At 27.3% G+C, this 20,226-nt stretch overlaps 1 protein-coding gene across 1 annotated transcript in view; it reads right to left on the minus strand.

The window, feature by feature from the left end:
- LOC119688035 (sodium/hydrogen exchanger 9B2) overlaps window positions 1-18,934 on the minus strand; it is a 53,371-nt gene extending 34,437 nt beyond the window's left edge. Inside the window, exon 1 of the mRNA XM_038102657.1 lies at window positions 18,815-18,934. The gene's annotated coding sequence lies outside the window, so the exon portion shown is untranslated. The remainder of the gene's footprint in view (window positions 1-18,814) is intronic.
- Window positions 18,935-20,226: the final 1,292 nt, after the last annotated feature.

Raw genomic sequence — 20,226 nt, forward strand, 5'->3', positions numbered from 1 at the left:
GCAATTTAGAATTTAAATTTTGAAATACTGCACCATATTCGTATCTTTCAGATTAGTTGAGTGTTTTAAATTATAACAATCAAACACAATTCTCTGCATTAGTCCATCAATCATAAAAAATTCAATGATTAATTCATTAATCATTTCGACACTAATAATAATAAGTATATCATAAATTATTAGCTTCGATAAATTTTGTTTGAAGTTATGGTACACAAATGTTAATAAATATCACAGCAATATATTTTATAAAGAGGAGTTGGGGACATGCTTGTCATGCAATATAACTTTAATATTAAGCGTAATAAGATATAATCACTGTCAGTAACAAAATCATTAGTGGTTTCGTACTGCTTCTTAAAGGAGTAAAGAGTAAGAACCAAGTCAGTACAGTCAGTAATTATTGTGTTATCAATAATCATCTTAAGCAGTCAGTACTTTTCTGAGTTTTCTTTAAACATGATCCAATGATTTTATTGCTGTCTATGATTGTGCAAACGAGCTTGCTTTTAAGCAGGCGCTCTTCTCCCTGGCATTTACTTCTCAGATATAGACGTTCCACTTGGTACAGTTAAACTGGCAGTTAAATAAAAATACCTGAGCATAACCAAGCAATATTGAGCTGACGAATCCTTTTGTCAGATATTTAGATATTTAGACTTGGTCTTATTTGTACAAAAAAAGCACTAGTCAACTACTTTATATAAAGCGGAACCTGCTCAGCACCACTGTATCTGTGCTGACGGGCTACTGCGAAATAGGAAGGTATGCTATGAGAGTGGGTCTACTCTATAATGACTTTTGTCGCGGATGTGGGCCTGAGAATGAGAAAGAAACCGTGCTCCATCTCATGTATCAGTACTTTTCTTTAACTCGAAGATAATCGAAAGTCTTTGGAGCCCCTTTTCTGAACAACCTGACCAAGCTGACATCTTGGAATATTAGGGACTTAGCCGAATTCATAAAACTGTCAGGTTGGTTTTGCTTTACCTAGTGGGGGAGTCGTTACCTTTTTTGGCGTTGGTTGTATACTGATTTCAACCTATGTAAGTACCAATGGTGTTCCTGTGGCACCACAATAGGTCATTATTTAAGCTCAAGTGGGTTTTTTGGAAACATGTTCTCCACTCAAACTTACCTACCCACATTCTGACGTTAAAGTGTGATCAATATTTTTTTTTTTCTTTTCTATTTTTACTTTTTTGTCGAAAGTGACACGTCTTGTAACGAAAATTAACTATTTAAAAGCTAGAAGGGTTCGCATAAAAATGAAAAAACAACAACAAAAATGTAAATTCAATAAGTTATCTAAAATTTTTGTTTTTGTCTTTTCATTTCTAATCGAACCCTTCTATAAAATGATATATTAGGAAACAGATTAATGGTTAAAAAGATGAGAGTTCTATTAAATTTTTTATTGTTTCCTTTTATTTCCTCTTTTGCGTAAATCGCAAATGTTTTAATAAAAGTAAATAAATAAATAAATTGAACTATTCTGACAATGATCTTAATTAATTCTGTTCTTGTATGACTAAATTAAGTGGCGCAGTCAATTAGCTGAACATAATCAGAGTGCTTAATTCGATAAGTTCAATGGTTTCGCTAATTGTTTGTGTACAAGTCTTGTTTTGGGTCAAATCAATCAAAATTATCAAAATAAATTGCTGCAATACAATGGCAATATTGTGTAGAAATATTGGCTATACTAAACGTATCGCTGTGATAACGCCAAAATCTAAAATTTCCAAAATTAACAACCATTTTCAGCAACCACTTCACTACGGTTATTGTAAAAAAATCGCCCGACCCATAGACGCAGCAATCAAGCGGCAGTTTATGGCCGGCCATCAAACGGAAGCAATTAGTTCTGGTGCCGGCAGTAGCCATTTGTGCTGGCGCTGATTTCGTACTTCATATGCTTAAATCTGGTTAACAGAGCCAAATTGCAGTGCTTATCGTTAGTATTTTCGCTGATTGCGATTTTATACCGACCATAACATTTTAACGTCTATTGTGGAGATTGTTTTAATTTTACTCGACTTATCAAAAATTATTTCAAAAGCGATAAGACATCAATAAATCATTAAAATTTAATAATATATTATGTGTGCAAAATAACAATTATTAATTTATGTTTTCAGTTTGTTGTACAAGATAAATAAATATCTGATTAAATAAAATTTCTAAATATTTTTATTGAAGAACAAATTCAATTTCACATGTCAATACCAGTTAATTTAAAAAGAAGAGATATACAAGTGAACATGATATTGTTAATCATTTTCTAGATTTGATTCCTCACATTCAGATAGAATTTTATCATTCTTAAATAAACCACAAAATAAATAAAACTGATATAATGTTTATGCTCGAATTGACCGGCTTGAACTAGTTAAATTAGCACTAGTTCCTGTTATAAGATCTCTTACATTTTGTATGAAAACTATAGGGAATTTAAAAATATTAGACAAAGCAATTATCAATCCCTCAATTCATTATTAGAGGTCAATTGAATACATTACAACAATACTATTGATTGTCCCAATTCTACATACATTTTTCTAAACCGATCAACTGATAAACTGATTGGCCTACAACTCCTTCGATGCAGAGAAAGAAAACCAAAAAGAGTTACTTGGGTACATGTCAGGTGAGTAAGATTAGTCAGGTGCTTGGTCGACCACAAGCTTTTTGTCCAAAAACATTTAAACTATGTTCATTTTGTGATATCGCAGACCACTTAAATGCATAATACTAAAAATAATTGATGTAGGCACACCATTTTTGAAGTTATGTGTTCCGTAAGATATATATACGGAATGCATTTATATTGACAGCAAGCAATAAAAATGAGCAAATTATTCTTATGAAGCCCTATGGTAAAATGTATAGCAACCCAAATGGATCCTTCATAATATTTATTTGTAAATACTCGAAAGAAAATTTTTTTCATTATATTCAGCCATAGGTATATATTCCAGTATCGAAGCTTTATTTCGTACCAATATTGACCGATAAAAACCGATAAAAATATAAACATTTCAACGATCTGCGATATTAGTGATTCATAAAAGTCGAAATTTAAGAATCAAAGTTTAATGAATTATGAAATAAAATCATGGTGACAGAATTTTACTTTAATGGTTATATTAAAATTCAATACTCATCGATATTTTTCGTTTCGAGGAATTCATTACCCAAGGTTCTAGCATTTTAAAACAAAATTTTTTGTATCAAAAATGGAAATTGTATTTCATCAGTACTTCAATTACTCATTTTTTGTAAAAAAAAAACCCATTTAGATATTAGATTACTTGTAGAAAAGTCCTGAAGAAAGTATTACGATCAGAATAAGAATTATAAAATCTTTTAAAACTATGTTGGCATTGCTAACAGTAGTAATATTATCGTAAGGTTCCGCATGAGACTATCGAGCATTTTAGCATTGACCCTATTTGTTACATTCAACAACGTCACTGAAGTTGTTTTATTTGCTCTTGAAATTGTTATTGTACGCCATAAATTACAAATACCTTTCTGTTAACAAGCAATAATCCATATCACTGAAAATTCCATAGAAGCGATATTTATCAATCGGTTAGGTTTCGACAAGTGCGGTTACGTTTCTTCAGCTCTTTCAGAAATATACGCAGATATATTTCTTTTGCTTTTGCTCTTCAGATTTACATGAATTCCCAACATATTTATCTTTTGCCATGATTAGCGAATGATAAGATTTTTGTTATCGTACTCAATTTTCAATACCTGATATGACTGTAATAACGAATACAATGACGTTATACACAATTATCTGAAAGTCATCTTCTATGACGATATTTTCTGATAATTATTTTATGAGATTTTTATTCTTCTCACATATTCACACCTTTTCCACAGGTGCACGTAAATTTTACTATGGCTTCGATAAAACTATTTAGTAGGCCGTTAATTACCGCGCCTGGTGTCTGATAGTATTATCGTGCTATTGCTTGCAATATGTGCAACTCAATTGATGATCTCGGTAACTAAAAGTCAGCTGACAAACAAATAAATAATCGCTTTTACTACTGATTACATACACTTTTCAGTAATAAAGTGAGTAGTAGTAAATATTAAAAAGCTAATATTTTTTGGCACAACCTTGCAAAGTACGTAAATGCGCGTGCTGGAGAGGTCAGTCCCATACTTTTAATCTAGAAGCTCATATTAATATTCTGTTTGAGTACGAAAACTGAGCATTCGCTTGTTGAATTTTTGTTTTTGTGATTTTTTGTTTTTATGTTTTCTATAAATAATTTAACCAAAAAGCAACTTCTATAATAAATTAGTAACAAAATTGAATTAATTTTCTATGGGAATTTTTTAATGTTTATAATTCATTAAGAATTTCATTCACCTTTTTAGAAAACCTATATTTTATTAAGAGCTAAAGTGTTCAAGCATTGAAACTTAAAATATTCATTTTTTTTAAATACATAAATTTAACATAAGAAATTATTAAATAACTTTATTATTTAAAAATTGATATAAAGAAATTAAAAAAACAATATTAACACTCATTTTGAGTTTTTAGATATTTTTTACTTTTAATTTATTTATTAAAATCTGCTCAACAAATCACCAATGCATAACTTACCTCTTTATAAAATATTTACTTCTATATTTTATCGAGCTATTTTCCTAATACTATAAGACAGTATAAAGAATAAGTAATGGATGTACCCCATATTCGACCGATGATGTTTTAATAGATATTCTTTAAAAAAAGAAATTAACGAAATTATATGCATTAATAATAATGATGTGTAAATAGTTACAGGCAAATCCATAGGCAAGACAACCAAGTAATTATTTTATTTATTTAATTTTTATTTAATTTTTTATAACGGGGCTGTACGAAACAATCGAACCAAGATATCACACAGCAGAATTAAACCAAATGTTGACGGATGATTAACATACAAATGCACATCGATATGTCACATACCAATAAGTAGCTGCTAGGCATGAAAAATGCGACCACTCAATCTATATCAGACACTACTCAATCGCACCAAGAAGATTGAAGCTATTCAACACCTGGATATTACTAATGAACTGAGAAGGCTATAGCAAAAAAAACTTCATGCGTTAAAATAGATATTATTATATTATACTTTATTTTTATGGGAACTGAACACTGGTATAATAAACCTGCACACGCCTCTCTTAATATATATTACAGTGATTTCCAATTTTTTTTTTTAACCAACGACCACTCTGATATTTTTGTTTTTAGTAGGGACCACAAAATTTAAGAATAATAAAATGTATGATTATTTTAATATTCTTTATGCATCTCTGGTATAATGTATAATGAATTGTACAAGTGCATAGGTACATTATATACATTATATATAGGTACATTACATTATATATATAAAATAGGCAAATTAATACTTGGAAATTTAATTTTTTGTGCTTATATTCTAATAAGTGAGGTCTCAGTAAACAAACTAGAAGCTATGTACTCATAGCTATTAAATTTCATTTCACTAATCTTTTAAGCGCACCTCATCTATAGTACTAAGTTAGCACATAGTTAAGTTTGTCTATTCATATCCAATAAATGATGTTTAAGAAAAAAAATTTTTTAATTCTATATATATAAACAAATCAAATTTTATATATAAATAATTGTATATATATATATATATATAGTAATAATTTTGTCTTTTGTTCACAACAAAACAACTTTTAAACCGCTCAATCATTCTATATTACATTTAAATAGGGTAATCCAATAATCTAAATATGAAAAAGCCATACACTACATTCTAAGAAACCTATCAGGTAATATATATGTGGTATTTCTTATTTTGTTAGTTCTCACATTACACTACATCGAAAGCTGATCTATTATTTATAGATTAGAAATCTTTTTTGAAGTTGACAATATTGCAAACAACACAATTGCTTCTTTTTTCAATAAAGTTTCGAACAACAATCTCGAAAAGACCAGACAGATGATATATCGGTAATTGTTGTTAGTTTGGCTGGTCCCACATAAATTGGAGACAGGTTTATTACATCAACAAAGTTGTAAGTTATCCAATTGAGTTCTTAATTTCGTTAGATGTTTCTACAGTTCTATCGTACAACGAAAAATCCAGTTCCATAGATGTTTCGTAAAGGGGCGGAACATTAGATTAACTGTGAAAAACAGATGCCTAATGTTATGAAGAAACAATTTTAAATGGAAAATCGTAAAGACATGAGCTCTGATACCACACATTCCCATCATTATTATCATTTGCTTAGATTGTAAACCATTACAATACTGTCTGAAGGTATATTACTGTTCAACTATAAAAAACCGAATTTTAACAATCAAAGTTTAATGAATCTTGATATATACGTAAAATCATTTATTTTCTGTTAGAAGTAATAACCCACCCAGGTTTTTATTTTTAATTTGTTTCAAAACTGAACCATAACTACAATGTCCAAAGGTAAAATTGCAGTGAATACATTAAAGTACTATTTACTTACACTAAAATGATATTTCCTAGCAGTTTAAGTAATGAAATATTTGATTATGTATAAATAAAGTCAATAACTGTAGAATTAATTGTGTCAGTTGTGAGAATTAATATATTTATAAGCAACTTGTAAGGAATAAAAATATAAACATTTCAACGATCTAACTTGGGGTGTAATAGTATAGTGAAAAAATCATGTTTAAAGAAAGAAGCTCACGGATGAGTATCCTTAAGTTAAAATTGAAATGATAGTTAAACTACAAAGTAAAGGGTTAACTAGATAGAATTGCTTCGTAGTAATTTATAGTACAGTCTTAAAAGATAATTAATACATAATATATAATTATACAGGTAATTTGAATTCAGGTATTATACAGGTGATTATATTATCAAAACCTTTAAAAAACTAATTTTGGCGGTCCTTGAACTTAACTAATAAAAATCACGTTAACCAAATATTATATTGAGATAGAAAAATTATATTATTTACATAATCTTTATTAACCAAAAGTTAACACCACTATGACGCAACTATGAAGAGACGCAACTATTAAACCCAAAAATCTCACCCAGTCTTTAAGTAAAATATACAGTTAACTAATTATTAATAAAACCGAGAATGAGTAGGTAAAAAACATGTTATACAGAGAGTCATGGTCACGTCATATATAAATTTTTTGTTGTTTTTATTGTAAATTAAAAAATAGAGAATGACAAAAATAAGGAAATTTTGATTAAAATTTGGTCCCAGTGGCGAGGATTTGTGTTTCACGTCACGTTGATCAAAAAAGTGTTGCTTAGTAATAAATGTTAGAATTTACGAATATTAGGAGTAAATATGTGTATTTATATATGGATATTCTTATCCACATAAATAAGGCATAAATAAAACCTACCAAAATAGTAGTAAATGTAGGAAATTGACAATTATGATACGGGTCTCTGTATGTATTGCCGGAACCATTACTCATTTGACTGCATATATAAGATTAGGGCTATGTTATATAGGCCACAATATTTTTGATTTAGCCAAGAGTAGATGTAATATTATCTAAATAAGTTTGTATTCATATTTTTTGCTTTTTTATTAGAATTTATTGGATGTTAAAATTCCTCGCCTACGGCATAGGTTCCACGGTTTCCATACAAGTTCTTCATTTTTTCAAATTAAGGTTCTTTATGCTTTATTTCGTATTTTAAATTCATGTTGTTGAAATTATCCTCTTATTAGAAATTCTACATTATTATTAATGGGGACTTAATAATACTTCTTTGATCTTAGTGACAGTCAAATAGAGGTTCACATTAAGCTTAAAGCTTAAGCCCTTTAAAGTCTTATTAGTTTCTTCTTTAACTTTTTAAACTAGAATACAAGACAATTATTATATATGCATATAGTACAGTCATACATTGTATATATGTGGTCCATTTTCTTGCATTAGCGAATATTTAGAAATGTTAGACAAGTTTTATCGAAAGCTTTGACAAAGAATATGTCAAGTCAGATGATATATATTAAGAGATAAAAAATTGTCAATATAATTACGTAGTTTTTAATGAGGAATAATTAATTATTTCGAAGTGCTAAGTGCATTGCTACCGATAAAAACATTTTATGGTTAAAAATATTAATTAAAAAAATTTTTTAATTAAATATATAATAAAATTGGCACTGAATAATTTAACTTTTCACGCTTTTTCATGTTAAGAAAAAAAAATAGTTATAAATAGGCATCTTCCCAATTCTAAATACTAAAGGGGAAGGGGTATACTTATTACGCGTTCTTAAAAGGTGGATACAACTTGATCTATTTAAAATAAATTATTAATCTAAAAACTGTTGTTTTGTAAGAATATAATATAAATATATTGGGGAGGTTGTATAATCATATACCATAAATGTAGAAAGTTATTATCTTATCTAATAAACGGAAATATATACATGAAAAAGGCTTCTGAAGACAATAGGCTGTCCGAACATCCTCGATTTATTAAGAACCGTTTAGTTCGTATAACTTTTAATTTGAAACCTTTATGTATGTTGGGCAAAAATGGATTTTAAAATTGTGTGATTTCAATAATTTCTTCATAAATCTCATTTTGTTAAAAATTTTTTCAAAACTTATTCAGGTTACTTTTCAATATATACCCATCGACACCTCATTGTTCTTGATATATTAACGACTTTTGGACTAAAGGTTTTTTTAGTAGATTTTTTTGTGGAAACATAAGTATGAATAGATACTATTAAGTGGCAGATCGAAATAGAAGATTCATTAAAAGAAGATATTGAGCATTTTTTGATAATGTTGTTTTAAGTAAGGTAAAACTTTATCAAACTTATTAAATAATAAAATAGAAATCGTGAAATTCGTTACCTTTGATATATTGCATACGTTGTTAGTTATATGGATTGATAATATATATCATGCTGCACTTTACGTGAAAAATGTTTGAAATGTGTGTACTTATTTATTGTATAATTCTCGTTAAATGAAGTAATAATCTAAATGTTATATTATTTACATTTATTTTCAAGATACTTCTAGAATAAGTTAAATTGAGTAAAGTAGATTGTCTTTGCATGTTGGATTGATTATAATGATTGAGCAATTGTCAAGTGCACTTCGCGATCATTATTATGGCGATCTATAAGTACGTGTTGTTTATTTTTTTCAATAATTTTATTTGGAAAACTTATTATGTCAGCAGTTACCGAATAGTTACCGAATGTTTTATATTATATACTTTTATGTTATGTTCACACTGATAAGTTATGAAAATCAAATCAAAATAAATTAAATATTCTATTAATGAATATAATTGTGTTTTAAAGGATTAAATATGATTACTCTTTCTCTCTGTTCCTTACATTGGAACAAAATATCACAAAAGTACGAAACTTCTATAACTTTCTTGACTATCATTACGAACGTAATGGCTTATTAGAAGTTGGAAAATGAATATTAGAATATTTAAAAAGTATATCTAGTTATGTTAGTAGCATAAAATTTTGACTCAAACTTCTATAACTTTCTTGACCATCAATATGAATTAATTGGCTTATTAGATGTTGCACAACAAAATCTATACGTAGCATATTTAAAAATTAAGTCTGGGTTTATCAGTATAAGAGAATTTTGATTTAAGTAACATCCAATATTTGAATGTGTTTCAAAGTTATATGAGTAAAAAAAATTTTTTTTGACTTAAGTAGCATCCAAAATTTGAATGGGTCGAGTATTACGGTTTTCAGAAAGCGTAGGTGTACACATATTTAAAAATTTGTTTTGAGCATTCAAAAATTATCGAGCTTCTTCTTTAATAAATTCAAGCCCCACAATTGACCATCGGCAAAATTCTTGAAGCTTTGAAGAGCCTGATAAATATTTAATGTTCTAATTTACGACCTTCACACACCTATTGTAAAAACCTATTGATAAAAATGATCAAATCAGTTAACTTATGTCCGTCTAGCCACTATATAAATCTCTTTAAAGTAGTCTTATATTTTATAAGAGAATCAAATTTACATAGGAAGTGTTCATAAACCCATTTAACTCAAGTTGATAAATACATATTTGGACTATATATATTATGTAGCTTTCATATAAAATAAGTCATTTATTTTACAAAGCTCGATAACATACTTTTAAAGAACATTTTAATGATTAATGACTTTCAAGCTAAAGCAAGCTTGGAAGTCAAAGCTTTAAATACAAAGTTAAAGATATTGAAGTTAATTCCTTATAAATGGAAAAATGTGCAAAATAGTAAATAACACAAAATCAAAAATTTAAACACACTCCTTTATTTATATAGGAATTATATGCAACTTGAAACTGACTATACAAGCATTTTATACTAATATATATTTATTCACAATAATAGTTAGTTAGTTATAGTCGAGGAAGAAACGAATCCTCCTCAATTAGTTAAGAAAGCCGTTTTGAATTCACAAATCCCCATAATGATGAGTGGAAGAAAAAAAAGCTGAACCAGCCAGAAGCAAAAATATTGGTACTAAGTGTTGAAAATTTTATGCTCAAACAAATATGACTTTAACTGTATTTAGATTAACATATTCAACTCGTTCAATGTGTTTTAACGAAAGTGGTGTTCAGACCAACTAAACAAGTTTAAGAGTTACCTAATTTGTTCAAAATTTATTTGTGTAAACATTTCTATCATAAAAATGGTAAGACTAAAATGTAAATTTTGAAACTTTAGCACAAAATTTGCATTCACAATAGTCCTCATTATGTTCGTCAATTTTCAATTTTACACGGATCACAATTTCATGTTGCAGCTTATACTATTTTTCAATTTAATTGAGAGTTTATTTATTTATCAATTATCTATTTAATTGACAACTATCAAAAATAATGTACCCGATGTACTGATTGTTAAACATAAAAGCCACACACGTTTAAACTCGTTTAGCAAATGAAACTAGTTTTATTTTTGACAATAATGGCATTACGTTAATACAAATTAGTTTCTCTTTTTCGTTAAATGAATTTTAAGAAAAAAAATGTATCAGTGAGGTCACAGTTCTAACTTAGATATAAGCTAGAAGAAGAGCTAGAAGCTAGAAGTGCTCTTTAAAGAGAACATATACATTAATATAGTTCTCCTGTTACCTATATCTTAATAAATTTAATAAGTCCCAAAAGTGGAGTCGTTAGAAATCTGCTTTTTATATACACTTCTTCTCACTTCTTAATACTTCTTGCACTTTCTCAAGCGATTCATTAAACTCTAAATTATAACAATCATTAAGTAATTAATATTTAATTATTGTAATTTGTTAATAATTCTAAATGACTGACTATATATTTCTCTGTATGAATATTTTATTCATAATTACTGAAAAAATTATTTATATTAAAATCAAATGATTTTTGCACAATATTGAAGTTAAAAAATATCTTATTTATACAAGACCCTTAAGAAATAAAGAGGTTCAATCGAAACATTTCTCAACGCTCTTTATTACGCATTTTAATTAATATTTTTTTTATTAAATATTTAACAACATTTATAAATTTAATTTAAAAAAATTTAATAATCAATAATAAATAATTTTAGCAGTATTAAATGTGACAAAATGACTGCTTAACAATTATTTGACCCTAAGAACCAAAAACAATATTTTGTATATTTTATGTAAATTTTTTTTAAAAATTTATCAAAATTGTATTGTTTTTTTTGTGTTCCGAAAAAAGGAACATAAAGTATATATATTAATATTAAAAATCACAAATCAACTTTTGCGAGCAATTAAAGATTTTTATATGTCCCCCGATTAAATCAGAAGTAGAGTATGCAGAAATAATTTATTTAGGTGCCAAAAATTAAATAATTTATGTGCGATTTTTAATTGCAAAAAAAACGTCGAGTTAAAAAGTTAAAAAATTTGCGTTAATTATTTTTAAACATTTTGCCATTTTAATCATTTTTATATCTCCCTTGAAGTGGTTCGCTGTTTTTATTTCGAAATTCGATTTTTAATTTATGGCGTTAGCTTAACATTAAGTACTTGAATATTAACCGAAACCGGCAAAACGTTTATCAAATTCAAAAAATACAATATTATTTGTGCTAATGGAAACCTAACACCCAAATCGGTACATTGGGGTTTAATAAAAGTGTCGTATAATTTGTCTAGTAGGTGACCGGAAACGGTGCGTAATTGGTAAAGTTTTGGTTGCAGTTTCGTGACTATAAAAAAGTATTAAATAATTGAAACATAAATACACATAATTACCAAAAACGTTTAAATTCTACGTTTATTGTATATATGTATAAGTATATCTCATAATATTGCTGTACTATAATTATATGGGGTTTCTGCCGGTCTACCCTAACCCCATCCATGTGTAGAAACTTTCTTAAGACATTCACTCTCAACGCTTAACTTGGCGAAAATATATCTAAGCAAAGAGAACTCAAATGAAGTTCAAATCTATAAATTATCAGTTTTCCTTATGATTAGAGTATAAAGTCTTGTTATGCAAACAAGTCATTAAACCAATCTGGATGTACAGCTTACAGCTATATGACAATGCCTGTTTGTCAAATGTAGAAATCCTGCACAGAGCTCAAGCAAAGATTCTAAAAATGATAACTGATGCACCCTGGTATATCAGAAATGAAAACTCACATTTCGATTTGGAAGTTGCGATGGTTAAACTCGAATTCGAGAGAACTAGGCAGAAGTATATTTCAAATCTTAAAAACCTTGTGAAGCCGCTGGTTAGTTCTCTTGCTAATATGATAAACTCTTCTAGACTGAAACGGAATGATAGACCTACCATCCTGTTTTTCTAAATATTATCCTGTTTTATTCAACTTGTTCGCCGTGATATATTTACCATATATCAAGCTACTTATTTAGAGGTTCCTTAAAATAATCTACAATTCATTGTAGTATGTACATATAAAATGATGTGTAATGTAATATTTTTAGTTTTTTAGGATTCTAAAATGAATTGTTAGGCTTTAAATATAGCGATTCAATAAAGATATATTGTTAAATAACAAAAAAAAAATTTTTTTTTCAAAAAGAATATTATAATTCCTTATCAGTATTCCAACATTTCAAAAATTATAAAATTGTTTTAAAATGACCGAAGTGTTTTATTTTAATTAATTGGAAATAAATTAATAAAAAATTCATTAAAAAATTATTTACCTCATAGACGTAGTAAGAAAGATGAGTGTAGTCATGTAAGGTAGTGTTTAACCCATACACCCCCTATAAGTTTGTTCGAAGTAATCTTTTATAAAAAAAAGAGACTATGGATAATAACCACCCCTTCTGTTTGCATTGGGAGCGGGGGTCGTAAAATAAACATAATTGATCAAAAGCTGAATTGATTGATTGATGAAATTGAAAACAATTTCTTGTGTAGCTATTGAAATCAAATTTTCGATATTACCTTTAGAAAATATTATAAAAAATGTACGCATTATTAAGTTTTCTTCGGATTTACTAAGATCAATTGCTTGAACATTTCCAATGCACTATTTGAACGGCTCAAGCAAAAGAAGTTATGTAGGTTCGCAACTGATAATAAACTATGGTATAGATCCACCCTAATAGTCCCGAGACTAAAGAAGTACTTTACAGTACTTTATAAAAGCGTAAAATCTATGAAGCCTTTACTGAACAACAGTTTCCACATACTCAGAAAATCTTTTATCCGGCACATACTTGGTTAAGATCTGACCTTCAATGGCCATTTTTTTGTTTTTGTTAAAGGTTCAAGATAAGCTCAGAGTCTAAAAATTTTGATCAAACACAGAGATATATATGCTGTAAATTGGTATTGAAGATCTTTACGCAGTGCAAAATTTAAAGAGGAGAAAAATGTTGAAAAGTGTATCAAGTTCAGAAGAGATTATGTCCAAAAATAAGCAGAAACAAAAATACTAAAGCATTGTTTTTTGTATCTGTGAAAAATTGTTTAAAGTCTGCTTGTATATATAAAAATAAATTTATCTTAAATCTTCAGTTTATAAAGAATTAATCACTTTATGACCCTGACTGTTTCAGTGATATCCGTATATAAAACAAAAAAGTCAAACCAATACATAATATGTATAACTTTATATATGCTATTTTAACGTAATATACACCCTGATTTAATGAACGAATAACAAAGTCTGGATAATGATTTTCTGCTTCGAATTTTGTTCAATGAGGGGTCTCCAATGATCCCCCTGATGTAGAATTTGAATTGAATGTACGAAAATCTAGAACTTTTTTTGCGGGAATACGCAAAGTATCATGTCTATGGCAACAATTCACAATACTAAGATTCTCGACACATTGGAAAATAACAACCGCCAAGCTATTGTCGGATATGTGCCGACACATAAATCAAATTTATCTTGAAAGTATTCAGTATTATACGATTTTTAGAGGAGAATATTTGCTTGATGATGTGCTTTATACCCTTTAGTTTGGTTACAATCTAAACGGTATATTATTCACATTCACTTTGGAATCACATATATAATAACCTTAATATTTTAACTGATAACTTTTACTAATTCGTCGATTTATTTATAAAGAGATATCTTTCCTTACCTGAATGAGCTTAAGTTGCTAAATAGTTATATTTAGGAGCACCCTAAATCAAATTAACAAGGCAAGTCTCTCTGATGTGACATACTGACATCACTATTTAAAATCAGATGAAAATTCGTAACATAGTCTGTAAGACTACCTAACTCGAAGTAAGAGTAAGCTTCCGATCTCTTTGATTATTAAAATTTGACAAAATATAATACACTTTTACGCAGTGAGTAAAGTATTTATTTTTTGGTAAGAAACTTGCATTCGATACCAAAGAACTACAAATGTCACAATACTTCTGTTCTATTCCAAGTTTATGTCGTTGTTTTTTATTTTCTTCCTTTATTAAAAAAAATAAGCTTTGGCTTATGAGAATAAGTTATTTACATTTATTTGTATAGGAAAGTTTAATTAAAAACTTTGAATATAATGCAGTCATAATGCTATATGTATATTATGTGCTTCTTTAATAGAATCTGATAAATAATTTTGTGTCAATGAGATTCTTTATTAGTCGCTTAGGGTCGACTATTACTCTACGAATGCTTCAAAGTGGATATTATCTTAATAGTTAACCTTGTGTTAATAAATCTTCGTTTATTTTCCTCATAGCCTTATGTTAACAACTTATGAAGAGATTTCTGCTAGTGGTACTCAATCTAGTCGTATACCTATATAATATAAAGCTATATAATATATACCTGTATGACCTTTAATAACAGAAGTAGGCAGATAATTACTTCTTCTAAATTTTAGAGAGTGATTGTTCTTCTAAGACACATACTCGATCACAGTTACTTTAATATAAAACAAGTCATCCGGTCTTTCGTCTAGTATTTTTTATTTGTATTAATATTATAAAAAAAAATGTTTATTTTTGTTTATAATAACTATTTAATAGAGTTCAATGTGTTTACTTAAAATTTTTTTACGAATTAAAAAATACAAGTTTTTCACATAAAAAAAAAATTTTAATTAATATTTTTCTTAGAAGTTATTTGTTAGTACGTGTTGTTGATTTATGTAGTTGCATAAATCTAATCCGAACAGATTAGATTATACCAGTATTCCATTTATTTCATTGATACTCTAGTACTACTAGTAAAAATCTACAGTGCTTTTGCCATCAAAACAATTTTTGTGTTAATAAGCGAAACAATTAAAACTTAAGGGAATTTATTTTTAAAATTAATTCTTAATTTTATAAAAAACTTACATTGTTATGAAATTAATAATTTATTAGTTTTAAGTTTTTATTCTTATTTACATAATATAATTGCCTAATTAAAAAAATCGTTAATATGAAAAAAAATTTAGTCAAAATATCATTTCATTTTAATGACTCCAATTTAATGAAACTATGTAGTATATAATTAAAATAAGCTGTAAAAGTAAAAAGATTTTAACTTCAACTTAATTAATTATCTCATTTAATTATCTCATTTATACATATACATATTTAACACTTATTTCTTTTTTTAATTTCAGCCACAATTTTTCAATAATTATACTTATAATTGTTTAATTTATAGGTTGAAATAATTTACTCTAAAATATTTTAATAAATTACTTTATATAATAAAATTCATTTTACATATGATTTAGGTAAAAATTATAATTACTAAGTTAAAAATAATTAATAAATGTTTGTGTAAGTGTGTACTATATATATATATATACTGACGACTGGAACTTAAAACGTTGCAAATATATTAAAAATATTAATAATAATTAAATGAAATTGTTCAAAAAAGATTTTCCGTTTATATTTTAAATTTATTTTTATTTTTTTTTTAATTAAATTGATTAAAATATAATGAAATACATAGAAATTATTTATTTAATAATATTTTAACACATTTTTGCAGACTAGAAAATTAAATTAAATTTATTTATTTTGTAATAACAATAAATGTATATTTTGTATTAACAAATAAGCATTGATATCAAAAAAAAAAAAACATCAAAAAAACAACATTCTATGAATTACTATTTATTTAGCTTATAGTCGCAAAGAAATTGTTAATACAACAAGACTTCTTAGGCATTAAATGGATTGATAATATGTATTAAAAATGATCTTTAAAATCCACACAAATTGAATCGAACAGTTAATTATAATTATATCTGAGAATTTATACCAAATAAAGATTTAACTCAATAGCAAAATTGCAATATAGCAAGATATATAATACACTTATAATTAGCACTCTTCCATATATGAAATTAACCGCATAGCTCTTATTAAATTGTTATGCTAATATTAGGAACTTCAACACAAAATCCTATCTTCAAATTTAAAATTTTTATTATATTTGCGCTGGATGAGAAGATGTCTGTGTGCTAAAAAAAATAGCTACTGGATAGCACTAGAAAACACAAAACTACTTCTGCAACATTCATGAGTTCAAGCAGATAACCAGATCCAATCCTCTCATTTAGAAAATATTGTTGCGATAAGTGTTTGATGCAAGCACAAAGTAAAGACAAAGAAAAAAATGGATTGACACTATTAAAAACTATCTTTATAATGAGAACGCACATAACTTTCATTCAATAGTTGATAATTAAGGTGTTTGGGAATAAATATCAGGAAAGATTTCACTTACTAGCGAAATTATACTGCAACTAGATTTTCACTTACAATGTTAATTCCTCTAAATAAATTCAAATTATAAGCACATACGTTTTAAATATAATAATGCTGAGATTCCATTTTATTTCAATCCTTAAAGTGATCATCAGTTGTAGAATCATTCGTTTGCAAATAAAAATTCAGAATTTTGAATGAATCTTCTACTTCATTCTTAGAAGGCCGATAAACAATTTCATCCGCCGAACCCTTATCATCACTTTTCGTTGCGCTTAGAATCGGATCTACTAATTCAGAGCTATAATGGTCAATAATATCGTTATCTGTAGGAAAGCTTGATATACAAATTTCAGATTCAAGCTCAATATAATATAATGGTTAAGAGTAGCATTTGAACTTATTTTGTTAACTTTACATTCACTTCACTTTTACATCAATTCCCGGTCTTCATCAATGTTATTCAAGAAAATTAAAGGAATATCGTCCTGTTCGTCCCATGTAGAAAATTGGCCAAATCCAGCCTTTTTAGGACAGTGTGCTATTGTTTGACTACCGTTTGCAAGCGGCTGGCATTTGGTTTGGAAAAAGGAATTTCCCCTAACATGGATTCATACTCAAAACAAAAATTCGACTTATAGAATGCACTTTCCCATATTCCTATTGGCACGTGCCAATATTTTTATTCGAAGAAGTTATAGAAGTTCCAAATTCAAGTTATAGAAGTTTGACTGTATGTATATTTTTCGATGTTTGGATGTATGGCAATACAGGAATCATTAGTTCTGTATATTCATTAAAAATATTCATGCTTAATATAGAGTTTTTTTATTTTCCTTTTTTTTTTGTTTTGTGTTCTCAATTTGTTATTGTTTATATATTTGCATTGCTATTAATGAAACAATAACAAAGCTTGACATAAAATAATTACTAAGCCCAACTATGCCTATTACTGTTTAAGCCTGTGTGCTCTGAAGTTAAAGGATTTATCTTGATCATATTAAGGCCAACCGATAGTAAGACAAAATTGTTTCAAAACAATATGAAGTGAAATATATGTATGTATGTACATATGTATGCACACAGGTATGAAAGTGTTTCAAAACTATTTAGTCCTGGTGTGTGACTAGTCTGTCCTATTAAGATATAGCAACATAAATCTGATTGCAACTTTTTTCTTAATACCTAACTAGGCTAGCATTTGTCACAATTTGTTTTGGTTTTGACTTTTTTGCTTTCACTTTAGAATTATTTTTCTATTGCACATGATATACATGCACACATAAGTATGTATGTGCGTACAGCTGTTAGTGACAAGAAAAAGCTCATCGGCCAATGAGCAGGAAATTCTCAATGCGTTTTCATTTTTAATATTAATTTATTAGCATAATTAATGATTTTTTATATGAAATATTAATTTGCCACACATAACCAATAGGAGTTGCACTTTTTAAAAATAATAATAAACCAAAAATTATTTTATACATATATTTTTTTCAAATTATTTTGAAAAAAAAAATTATTTTTATAAAAATTAAGAAAATTTAATTTGTTCATTCTTTAAACATTTTTTTCACAATAATTTTTTTGATTTTAAGAATATATGCATTAATTTACCTTTCCACTTTAGTACGTCAAATATCCGTGATCCAAATAAACACTACTTTGACACTTGATTATTTGCACATTGGCGCAAATATACATAAAAGAATATTAATTTATAAATTTTTAAAATATTTAATTTTATTTAATATATATATTTTTTAATATATATATTTTATAATATATATATTTTTTAATATATATATATATGTATATGAAAAACAATTTATTTATACTGATCACTTTTTTAAAACAGAACTTTTTGCTCAATCTTGTTTTCTTCACCTCGTTGCACAAATTAACATTTTAAATAAACATTTTTCAAAGGAGAAATTTGATTAGCGAATCTAATTTAATTTTAATTAAAGAACAATTTTAAGTGCAGTTGGAAAAGCACAGATAAATTTTGCTAAATATTTTGTTATTATTTTAATATTTCGTTTGGAGTTTCTGTTTCTGTTTCGTACAGCAAACGCAACCCTCGTCTTACAAAGACTAAAACTGCAAAAACACTTTACGACGCCTTTATATGTTTCGAAAAAAATTCACAAAAAAAGCACAATACCGATCGTAAAAAACAAATCACTACACGATGTTATTTAAACACGACGACGACAAATCAAAAATACTAAAAAAATTAAAAGTATGTAAATAAAACAGCAATCATGCAATCAAGAAAAGTGTTAAGCAAGGAAGAGCAACAATAGCAACAACAATAGCAACAAATATTAATGACAAATAAACAGTTTACTTACTGCTCGCTCGAATTTGGCAACAATAACACGAATGATAGCAAATCATTTTTATAAGCAGCACAAGAACAACAACACCAACAACAACACATCAATAAGCTAAAGACTTCGCGCTTAAATAAGCATAAGACCGAGTATATTTGAAAGGAATAGAAAATGATAAAATGACAACGATATAATAATAAAAACAAACAAAAATAAAAATAAACAAACAAAAAAGGTATACATAACATATATCTTCAATACGTTCTTAAGAAAATGCTTTAAAGAGTAAAAAACAATACTGCAAACGCATTTCAATTGAAAGAGGAAGACTTTTAAAATCAGTAAAGCGTTTGCATAGAAAAATACACAACAAAATTTTCGTCATTTCTCATACAATTAGAGAAGATAATATTTTTTTTTTACAAATACATATTTTAATGGTATTAAATATACAACTTTTTTAACCTTAATCATTATATACAGAAATATGTACATAACGTTCATAGGATAACACATAGATGGCGTCACACTATTAGCAAATCCATATAATTTTAAGAAAGTGACAGCCATTAAAATTTAAGCCAGCGGTGTGGACGGGAATCTATCAAAAGAGCAACGCAACAACTTCAACACAAATACAAAATTATAGGTCTGTTCCTATACTTTTCAAGTAAAAGTAAAATAAGATTA

Source organism: Teleopsis dalmanni, chromosome X (genome assembly GCF_002237135.1).
Source record: "Teleopsis dalmanni isolate 2A chromosome X, ASM223713v2, whole genome shotgun sequence".
Classification (NCBI taxonomy): domain Eukaryota; kingdom Metazoa; phylum Arthropoda; class Insecta; order Diptera; family Diopsidae; genus Teleopsis; species Teleopsis dalmanni.